An 11244-nucleotide genomic window follows, 5' to 3' on the forward strand; every position below is an offset into this window, starting at 1 on the left:
AATGTTGCTCGAAGTTTCACTGCAAACAACCTGCATCTATTTTTAAATTTTTACTACTTACATGATTTGTAAATATCAAGTACAGATCTTAGAAAAAATACGATGTCTATGCGTTATGCAGTTTCTGCAACAAGAATAGTTGGGAGGGACCTTTTGGTCTGTAAACACTGAAGCGTTAAGATGCAATCTTCAGTTTAAACTTAAAACAGATGATTATGGAAATGGCTGCAATTATGTTTCTCCATCTCAACTGACTTGCATTACTATTCAAATCAGTGGCACAACTTTATTTTAAATAGTGGATGGGACAGTGTGTGTTGGGGGGGGTGTGTGTTGTAATTGTGTTACTACAATAATAAAAGCACAAAATTTATTGACATAGACCTCATGTTTAATATGATAGTTTCATCCTTACATCTATAATACAATATATTGTTAGTCTCAAGAGTATTTATTTTAGTCAATAAATAGGTGGATTCATAAGTAATGTTAGGTTGTCTTGATGGACTAACGGTAGAATTTTTGTACCAGAGGCTCTGGGTTCTAATCCGCCCTCGTATCATTTATTTATTTTTTTTTTCTCGTCGACTTTATTCAACAATATCTAGTGATGGGTGATAACACTGCTTCATGAAGCTTCGAAGCTTTACAAATCTTTTGTTTTGAATCAGTGGTTCGGAGCGCGTTTTAAACTGACAAAGTCACGCCCCCCAGTGGTGAACCATTGAAATTTCAAAACACCTATGACATGACGAAGCCTCGTTTACTGAAATCACGTGACTTTGGCAGTTTGATACGCGCTCCGATCGACTGATTCGAAACAAAAGATTCGTAAAGCTTGATGAAGCAGTGTTTTGAAGTCGCCCATCACTAGATATTGTTGAATAAAGTCGTTATTTTGTTTTTGCTGCACCAAAAAGTATTCTCGTCGCTTCATAACATTAAGGTTGAACCACTGTAGTCACATGAACTGTTTTAAATATGTCTTTAGTAGCTTTAATTATCTTGCTGGCAATGGAGGCCTCACTGAGCGTACTGCGTCATTTGGGATGCAACTAAACGGTTATAAACCAATTCCAGAATAATTAAACTAAATACAGTGAGATTCAAAATAAAATTTATTCCAGAAAATATAAAATGTTATAAAATGACATGTATTAAAATATAAATTTTAAGAGTTCACTACCAAAGAATATACACTAACAAGAAGCGACACTCAATAGAACGTTCCATTGCAACACCAGCGCCCAGCAGCGGCCCTGCGTTTCCGCCATTTTGGGGTGAAAGCGACTCGTCAGTCCACTAGTTTCTATGGCAATATCAGCTGCTTTGTTTAAAAATACGTACATTAAAGCTGAAATCCAACCTGAATGATGACAACACAGAATAAAATACTATCATTAGTGATCATCAAATCCTTTTAACAGTTTATTTTACAGACTTTGTGTTTAAGTCTTCAACTTTTTTTCACAAAACATTTGCTCTCTAGAAACCCAGTCAGTTTGGGTTAAAATTCTTTGAAGTTCAAGTATTAGCATTATAAACACTGAATTAATACCAACATATGAAATTAAATTAAGGACATGCATCAGAAAAATTGGGAATGTTGGACAATATATGAATGTAACAGCTTGATTTTGCAGTGTTGTCTAATGTTCGTTAAAGCAAAAGTGTCCAAAAGTGGGAATTATGCGATAACGGACACAGCAATGCATCATGTATTATAAGATCGTTATATTTGAGGCGTGATCTAAAACGTACAATATAGCCTATTTCAATTCAGACCTAGTGGAGTAATACTATTATTAGCCTACTATTACTCCACTAGGTCTGAAATATTGTTCACTGCAAACATGATGATCTTAAATTTATTAATTATTAATTTACTATTAATAAATGTGTAAAGTTGCATAAAATGGAAATACTCAATAAAGTAGGCCTAGGCTAACTACGTTACCTCAGATGGTTGAATGGTTGGATTCCACAACTGGTAAAATAAAACATATATAAGACAATATACAACATTTACTGTAGGAGCCATACAATTTACTGGTGACTTAATTTAAAAAACTGTTCTATTGCGCTTCTGATTTGGCAGTGAAATTCGCCGATTTTGGGTGCGTAAAATGTGAAGGATTCTATGGTCCAGTTAGTATTTTCACCCCATAATGGCGGCCGCGCTACCGGAGCGCCATCTAGTGGCTGTTACCCAAAAAGTATCAAAGTGTCGCCTCTTGGGTTTTATACTCTTTGCTGGTACACACTTTTCAAGGTCATTATTCAAATAATCAAATGCTTGAAAGTTTTTACTCAAATTTTTTTATGCTAATATAATTTTTTAATAAAAAATGCGTTCAATTAGAACAGGCTTTTCAATCTTTTAGATGCCACGGACCCTCAAATACGATCATCCTCGTGTGAGGGACACTTCTTCTAAAATTTAAAAGGAAGCTAGATATTTTCATGTATAAGGACCCAATTTATACTGTGAAAAAATACCCCTGAACTAGAAAACAAGTACTTTCACAAGTGGTCTCAGATCTTTTGACCCTACTATATACGGCATTCAAAAAGGGTAAATATAACATCATAGTTGAAAAACTATGTTTTGCTACACCAGATGACAGATACAGCAGTGAAGTATCTAACAAGAGCCGGTCACTTCTTGAAGGAGCTGGACGTGAGTGGCTGTCCTCTCCTGACTGACCGCACACCTTCCTTACTCTTACTCCTATGGAGCAACTACAGACATTACCTGTCAACACTTACTGTATTGCGGAAAATATATTTATATATTTTATAACATTTATGCATTTGGTAAGAAATCTTTTCCCAAGGGTGTGTTTTTTCATAAGTCTGATTCTTTAGGTACAAAATACTGAAAATTGCACTTACAGATGCATGGGGCTGTCCTAAGACAAAAAGATTGGGAATCAGTATTAAAATATAGTTTTGTCAAGTTTTTGGCAAAAGAGAAAAAAACATATTAGAATGTAAATTCATTTATAAAATGAGAAAATTCAGGACGGTACCATGCCATATTTCATACGCTTCATTTCACTAGAAATTAAAGAATAAGGCACCTGTTTGAAAAATACCAAAATCTGTTTATTTATATAAGGATTGTCTGATGTGTTGTTGGATATTTTTTAAACTCTCACTATTGTTTGGGTTTTTTATATTTTAAGATTCTGGATACTGTGGGACCTTTCTTTTAATTACATTTATTTATTGCATTTTCATATCGAATCACAAAATAAAAATAAAACAGGAAAAAAATCATATGCACAGTTCACTAGTTGCCTTATATTCTAAACTCAAGTTATCTGTATTCTATGTCTTACTAAGATGTTAATACATAAACTTTAAAATAATCTGTTGAACTCTGAGCTTTAGACAGCCTAATTTAGACACTATTCCTTATGCTATAGTACTGCACCTTTAAATGTATTGTGATTAAAACCTAGTTTATTGATACAATAAAATAATGCACCATAACAGGATGCTTCTATTTTAATTTAGTTCAAAATAAGGTTAGATAAAAATGCATATAGATTTACTGTAGTTTTTTGTCTTGAAAAAATACAAAAGAACAGTGCCTGAAGGAAAACATTTTGTCTGACGGGTACCTAAACCTAAACTACAGGTTTGATGCATAATACATACAACAGACAATGTCATTTCCAGATTCTCTCAGCAGATCCCCAACCTCGAAGTCAATCAGCTTGACTTCAAGGGTTACTGGGTTGATCATTTAATGGTTACAATTACATTTTAAAGTGTACAAAATCACTTTAATCACCTCTTTCTCTCCGGCCTCTCTTCTTCCTCATCAGCACTAACAGCCGATGGTACTCTGCTGTAATGCTGCTGGACGCTGCTTGTGCTCCTTGAGTCGTACACCTGAGTGCTGTGTGAACTCCGTTTTCTCTTCCAGCTGGAGGAACACTTGCATTCGTCTGTCACCTAACACACTGACTGAACACTAAAATACTCTCTTTCTCTGTCAGTCATTTGTTTTTGTGTCTCTAAAGGTTGAAGTACTGAATCTGGCAACTCTGGGGATTCTAATCAACACCTCAATTGCACAAAATATATGAATAGTCAATGTGAAAGACTCTTCCTGTCTGTTATCCGTGAGATTCTATTTATGGTCAATGTTGCTCGAAGTTTCACTGCAAACAACCTGCATCTATTTTTAAATTTTTACTACTTACATGATTTGTAAATATCAAGTACAGATCTTAGAAAAAATACGATGTCTATGCATTATGCAGTTTCTGCAACAAGAGTAGTTGGGAGGGACCTTTTGGTCTGTAAACACTGAAGCGTTAAGATGCAATCTTCAGTTTAAACTTAAAACAGATGATTATGGAAATGGCTGCAATTCTGTTTCTCCCTCTCAACTGACTTACATTACTATTCAAATCAGTGGCATAACTTTATTTTAAATAGTGGATGGGACAGTGTGTGTTGGGGTGTGTGTGTGTTGTAATTGTGTTACTACAATAATAAAAGCACAAAATTTATTGACATAGACCTCATGTTTAATATGATAGTTTCATCCTTACATCTATAATACAATATATTGTTAGTCTCAAGAGTATTTATTTTAGTCAATAAATAGGTGGATTCATAAGTAATGTTAGATTGTCTTGATGGACTAACGGTAGAATTTTTGTACCAGAGGCTCTGGGTTCTAATCCGCCCTCGTATCATTTATTTTATTTTTTTTTTTCTCATCGACTTTATTCAACAATATCTAGTGATGGGTGATTTCAAAACACTGCTTCATGAAGCTTCGAAGCTTTACGAATCTTTTGTTTTGAATCACTGGTTCGGAGCGCGTTTTAAACTGACAAAGTCACGCCCCCCAGTGGTGAACCATTGAAATTTCAAAACACCTATGACATGACGAAGCCTCGTTTACTGAAATCACGTGACTTTGGCAATTTGATACGCGCTCCGAACCACTGATTCGAAACAAAAGATTCGTAAAGCTTGATGAAGCAGTGTTTTGAAATCGCCCATCACTAGATATTGTTGAATAAAGTCGTTATTTTGTTTTTGCTGCACCAAAAAGTATTCTCGTCGCTTCATAACATTAAGGTTGAACCACTGTAGTCACATGAACTGTTTTAAATATGTCTTTAGTAGCTTTAATTATCTTGCTGGCAATGGAGGCCTCACTGAGCGTACTGCGTCATTTGGGATGCAACTAAACGGTTATAAACCAATTCCAGAATAATTAAACTAAATACAGTGAGATTCAAAATAAAATTTATTCCAGAAAATATAAAATGTTATAAAATGACATGTATTAAAATATAAATTTTAAGAGTTCACTACCAAAGAATATACACTAACAAGAAGCGACACTCAATAGAACGTTCCATTGCAACACCAGCGCCCAGCAGCGGCCCTGCGTTTCCGCCATTTTGTGGTGAAAGCGACTCGTCAGTCCACTAGTTTCTATGGCAATATCAGCTGCTTTGTTTAAAAAAACGTACATTAAAGCTGAAATCCAACCTGAATGATGACAACACAGAATAAAATACTATCATTAGTGGTCATCAAATCCTTTTAACAGTTTATTTTACAGACTTTGTGTTTAAGTCTTCCACTTTTTTTCACAAAACCTTTGCTCTCTAGAAACCCAGTCAGTTTGGGTTAAAATTCTTTGAAGTTCAAGTATTAGCATTATAAACACTGAATTAATACCAACATATGAAATTAAATTAAGGACATGCATCAGAAAAATTGGGAATGTTGGACAATATATGAATATAACAGCTTGATTTTGCAGTGTTGTCTAATGTTCGTTAAAGCAAAAGTGTCCAAAAGTGGGAATTATGCGATAACGGACACAGCAATGCATCATGTATTATAAGATCGTTATATTTGAGGCGTGATCTAAAACGTACAATATAGCCTATTTCAATTCAGACCTAGTGGAGTAATACTATTATTAGCCTACTATTACTCCACTAGGTCTGAAATATTGTTCGCTGCAAACATGATGATCTTAAATTTATTAATTATTAATTTACTATTAATAAATGTGTAAAGTTGCATAAAATGGAAATACTCAATAAAGTAGGCCTAGGCTAACTACGTTACCTCAGATGGTTGAATGGTTGGATTCCACAACTGGTAAAATAAAACATATATAAGACAATACAACATTTACTGTAGGAGCCATACAATTTACTGGTGACTTAATTTAAAAAACTGTTCTATTGCGCTTCTGATTTGGCAGTGAAATTCGCCGATTTTGGGTGCGTAAGATGTGAAGGATTCTATGGTCCAGTTAGTATTTTCACCCCATAATGGCGGCCGCGCTACCGGAGCGTCATCTAGTGGCTGTTACCCAAAAAGTATCAAAGTGTCGCCTCTTGGGTTCTATACTCTTTGCTGGTACACACTTTTCAAGGTCATTATTCAAATAATCAAATGCTTGAAAGTTTTTACTCAAATTTTTTTATGCTAATATAATTTTTTAATAAAAAATGCGTTCAATTAGAACAGGCTTTTCAATCTTTTAGATGCCACGGACCCTCAAATACGATCATCCTCGTGTGAGGGACACTTCTTCTAAAATTTAAAAGGAAGCTAGATATTTTCATGTATAAGGACCCAATTTATACTGTGAAAAAATACCCCTGAACTAGAAAACAAGTACTTTCACAAGTGGTCTCAGATCTTTTGACCCTACTATATACGGCATTCAAAAAGGGTAAATATAACATCATAGTTGAAAAACTATGTTTTGCTACACCAGATGACAGATACAGCAGTGAAGTATCTAACAAGAGCCGGTCACTTCTTGAAGGAGCTGGACGTGAGTGGCTGTCCTCTCCTGACTGACCGCACACCTTCCTTACTCTTACTCCTATGGAGCAACTACAGACATTACCTGTCAACACTTACTGTATTGCGGAAAATATATTTATATATTTTATAACATTTATGCATTTGGTAAGAAATCTTTTCCCAAGGGTGTGTTTTTTCATAAGTCTGATTCTTTAGGTACAAAATACTGAAAATTGCACTTACAGATGCATGGGGCTGTCCTAAGACAAAAAGATTGGGAATCAGTATTAAAATATAGTTTTGTCAAGTTTTTGGCAAAAGAGAAAAAAACATATTAGAATGTAAATTCATTTATAAAATGAGAAAATTCAGGACGGTACCATGCCATATTTCACACGCTTCATTTCACTAGAAATTAAAGAATAAGGCACCTGTTTGAAAAATACCAAACTCTGTTTATTTATATAAGGATTGTCTGATGTGTTGTTGGATATTTTTTAAACTCTCACTATTGTTTGGGTTTTTTATATTTTAAGATTCTGGATACTGTGGGACCTTTCTTTTAATTACATTTATTTATTGCATTTTCATATCGAATCACAAAATAAAAATAAAACAGGAAAAAAATCATATGCACAGTTCACTAAATATTAGTTGCCTTATATTCTAAACTCAAGTTATCTGTATTCTATGTCTTACTAAGATGTTAATACATAAACTTTAAAATAATCTGTTGAACTTTGAGCTTTAGACAGCCTAATTTAGACACTATTCCTTATGCTATAGTACTGCACCTTTAAATGTATTGTGATTAAAACCTAGTTTATTGATACAATAAAATAATGCACCATAACAGGATGCTTCTATTTTAATTTAGTTCAAAATAAGGTTAGATAAAAATGCATATAGATTTACTGTAGTTTTTTGTCTTGAAAAAATACAAAAGAACAGTACCTGAAGGAAAACATTTTGTCTGATGGGTAAGCCATCTCATCTTTTGACAAACCTAAACTACAGGTTTGATGCATAATACATACAACAGACAATGTCATTTCCAGATTCTCTCAGCAGATCCCCAACCTCGAAGTCAATCAGCTTGACTTCAAGGGTTTCTGGGTTGATCATTTAATGGTTACAATTACATTTTAAAGTGTACAAAATCACTTTAATCACCTCTTTCTCTCCGGCCTCTCTTCTTCCTCATCAGCACTAACAGCCGATGGTACTCTGCTGTAATGCTGCTGGACGCTGCTTGTGCTCCTTGAGTCGTACACCTGAGTGCTGTGTGAACTCCGTTTTCTCTTCCAGCTGGAGGAGCACTTGCATTCGTCTGTCACCTAACACACTGACTGAACACTAAAATACTCTCTTTCTCTGTCAGTCATTTGTTTTTGTGTCTCTAAAGGTTGAAGTACTGAATCTGGCAACTCTGGGGATTCTAATCAACACCTCAATTGCACAAAATATATGAATAGTCAATGTGAAAGACTCTTCCTGTCTGTTATCCGTGAGATTCTATTTATGGTCAATGTTGCTCGAAGTTTCACTGCAAACAACCTGCATCTATTTTTAAATTTTTACTACTTACATGATTTGTAAATATCAAGTACAGATCTTAGAAAAAATACGATGTCTATGCATTATGCAGTTTCTGCAACAAGAGTAGTTGGGAGGGACCTTTTGGTCTGTAAACACTGAAGCGTTAAGATGCAATCTTCAGTTTAAACTTAAAACAGATGATTATGGAAATGGCTGCAATTCTGTTTCTCCATCTCAACTGACTTACATTACTATTCAAATCAGTGGCATAACTTTATTTTAAATAGTGGATGGGACAGTGTGTGTTGGGGTGTGTGTGTGTTGTAATTGTGTTATTACAATAATAAAAGCACAAAATGTATTGACATAGACCTCATGTTTAATATAATAGTTTCATCCTTACATCTATAATACAATATATTGTTAGTCTCAAGAGTATTTATTTTAGTCAATAAATAGGTGGATTCATAAGTAATGTTAGGTTGTCTTGATGGACTAACGGTAGAATTTTTGTACCAGAGGCTCTGGGTTCTAATCCGCCCTTGTATCATTTATTTTATTTTTTTCTCATTAAAACCAAAGATGTTCATCGGTGATTGTATATCAAGAGTAGGGACACGTTTATGTGTATTTTGTTTTGTGATTTTACCTGAAAGAATAGTGTCTCCGCTACAGCGCTAAGCGATAGATTGAGGCGCTCGTCCGTGTGAAGATTGCGCAGTGTGCACGAGCGCCAAGAGAGCACTGTTGCGCCACTGATAACAACGGCAACGAGCACTCAACATTGTAGTGCCAGATCGCCTATTATTTAACACAAACGAACGAATTGAAAACAGATTCCGACCAACGCCAACAGACTCCAACAGGGGTATCACACCTATCCAAAAAAATCCAACGGTGTTCTGTGTAGCACGCGGTTTATTTACATCTGCCGCGTGTTTCTTGTTGTGTTTTGTGTGACACAGACTGCGTGTTCTTATGTTTTGTGTGAACGCGCAGCTTATGAGTTTCTCATAGTTGCGTGTTCATGTCTTGTTTTGTGTGATCACATGGCTTGTGATTTGTTTTCATTGGCCATGTGCTTGTGTTTTTGTCATGTTTGGTGTGAGCACATTGCTTGTCATGTGTTTCTTTGTGCCATGTGCTCTCATAATTATTAGTTCATTTACCCCACCTGTCTTTCCTCGTTACCTGCCTTGTTTATTCTCCTATTTATTCTTCTTGTGTTCGCAGTCCTGTGCGTGTTCGTCGTCTAAGGTACCCTAATGTGTCCTGATCCTGCCAAGTCTTGATGTCAGTCATGCTGTCTTGTTTTCCCCCACTGTGTAGTTTTTGTTTTATTTTTATTAATAAAGAAACCTGCATTATTGAGTCCTCGCTCCTTCCCTCACCAATACCTGACACATATGCAATCATTTTAGCATGTGACTTAAAACATGCTAAAAAAAGTAAAAAATTAGGAAAAAATAATAATAATAGTACTTTAGTGCAGTGAAATAAGTGAATAAGTGAAACAATAAGTCAAGACAGACAATAAGTTGATCAGCACCTAACAAGATCAAAGGCAGATATCATGTGTTTCATGCTCATTGTTGCAAATAAACTGGATGGAATTTAAATTATGTTGCTACTGTTGATAAAATACATGTTTTCCATTCACTTTTACTTTAATACAGAAATGTTTTTTTTTTTTTTTAGAAATATGACAACCACGTATTCCAAGTACATAGAAAGTGTAAAACTCTTGCAGTTCAAAAAGTGTATGCTACGTCCTACGCCTTCCCTATTCAACTTACGGAAAAAGCTTAACTGACGCGAGTCACGTGATGCCAGTTCAATTTTTCTGTAACTTAAATAAAGAAAGCGGTCTGGTGGAAGCTAGATATTTTACTTCATAATTTGTTAAATATGGATATTTTTTTAAACACAAATGCATCGCTTCGCTTCAGAAGGCCTTTAATAACCCCCCGAAGCCGTGTGGAATATGTTTATGATGGATGGATGTGGATGGAGACACTTTCTTCAGCTCATACTCGTTGATCCCGCTCACAGCCATTATAAAAGCTTGGATGCATCAGGATATTTATTTATATATCTCTGATTGTGTTCATCAGAAAGAAGAAAGTCATATACACCTATAGGGTGGCTTGAGGGTAAGTAAAGCTTGGGGTCATTTTCATTTAAAAGTGAACTAATCCTTTAAGCTGTGTCTTCAGCATTTCATTTCCCATGAGGCTTTTGGGCAGGGCAGTCGGAGGAGAACAGCTGTGCCCTATACTGCGCAATCTGGCAAGGCCGCCTTGCTGTTTCAAGAGTTTTTTGGCATAAGTCAGCATGACATCAGATCAAGTAGGACCACACTCGGACACATTTCTAACCAGCATGCTTATATGGTGATCACCGGTGATTGTTCCTGTGTAGATTTTGCTCATCTCAAACAAGCCTCTTATGTTGTTAGACAAAGGTCTGGCTATCCAAGACTACTGGCTACATTAAATTTACCACACATGCACAAAAATAGCAAAGAGAGGGTGAACTTGATAAATCGGATCAAATGGCAGTTGGTCGATGAATTTTGTCCTGCATTTCGGGGCGATTTTATTTTTACTTTACAAAGTCATTTACATGATAATTTCATAGGGGCCAAAGTCACAGAGGGGCTGAATTCTCTCTAAAAAGAGTCTAGAACTGACCCTGCCGCCCCATAGGATTCATTCTTGCATGTTGATCTTGCATAAACTGAAATTTTCAAACTGTAAACATAGAAACATAAGAAGTAAAACATATTATTGAAGCTAAAGACCATATAATCCATAACAATGATATTAATTCAACAGACAAAACTAATTTATTTGGTTCAATCTTTATATTTACTTGGCAAAAAAATAACAC

Source organism: Ctenopharyngodon idella, chromosome 24 (assembly GCF_019924925.1).
Source record: "Ctenopharyngodon idella isolate HZGC_01 chromosome 24, HZGC01, whole genome shotgun sequence".
Lineage (NCBI taxonomy): Eukaryota > Metazoa > Chordata > Actinopteri > Cypriniformes > Xenocyprididae > Ctenopharyngodon > Ctenopharyngodon idella.